The sequence below is a fragment of the Pseudopodoces humilis genome, chromosome 2, assembly GCF_049639895.1.
Source record: "Pseudopodoces humilis isolate 2021_Gansu_Grassland_sample_001 chromosome 2, ASM4963989v1, whole genome shotgun sequence".
In the NCBI taxonomy this organism is placed as follows: Eukaryota; Metazoa; Chordata; class Aves; order Passeriformes; family Paridae; genus Pseudopodoces; species Pseudopodoces humilis.
The window spans coordinates 98277270-98277996 of record NC_142201.1 but is presented as its reverse complement, the minus strand read 5'-3'; positions in this window follow the sequence as shown (position 1 = coordinate 98277996).

Genomic DNA, 727 nt, shown 5'->3' with positions numbered 1-727 from the left:
AAGGTCGGTATAGTTTTGTAGGAAACAGTGTTTCCTGATCAGCACAGATGATGGATTTAGAACTGCTTGTACGATAACGTAAATAATACAATGAAATACTCTAAAAGGGTCTGTTAGATCATTCTTTCCAGTAAGCCATTCATTTAATCTAAAGTCCTGGGAAATACAATGCTCTGAACTCTGACACTCATCGACCAGTGTTTAGCAGTAAATAAAGCAAATCCCATTCCTAAATCAGAATGCCAATTTTCAGCCTGGCATGATTGAATTTTAGCTGATTTGCATTAATTACAGAGATACCACTGTGGTAACAATACATTTCCAAACGAGCTTAGAGGGATGGTTTCTTGGCTGCCTGAAGGTACTGTAATTGCTGCCAAAAGCAGTGCTCCTCCTGCAGCTCTGGTGCCTTGCATTGGTGATCACACAGTTGCTGACCTGGCTGAGAACTGTGCAGAGGGTCGAGCCCACGCTCTGCTCCATCATTTATTCATTAGTGTCAATATGAGGAAATCTGTAGCTTGGGCAGGACAGGGGAAGACTGGATCATCTCTTTCAGAAGCTTAAGCCGCCTGGGAAACCCTGAGGTCTTGGAAAATGTAAAGATAGCAAATGATGGAAGCTCATTAAGACCAAAGAAAAAGATTACTTTTTTTTTTTTTTTATGTATACTGTAAATATAATTCCTGAAAAGTAAGTATTATTTCAAAGGCAAAGCACTCCCAAA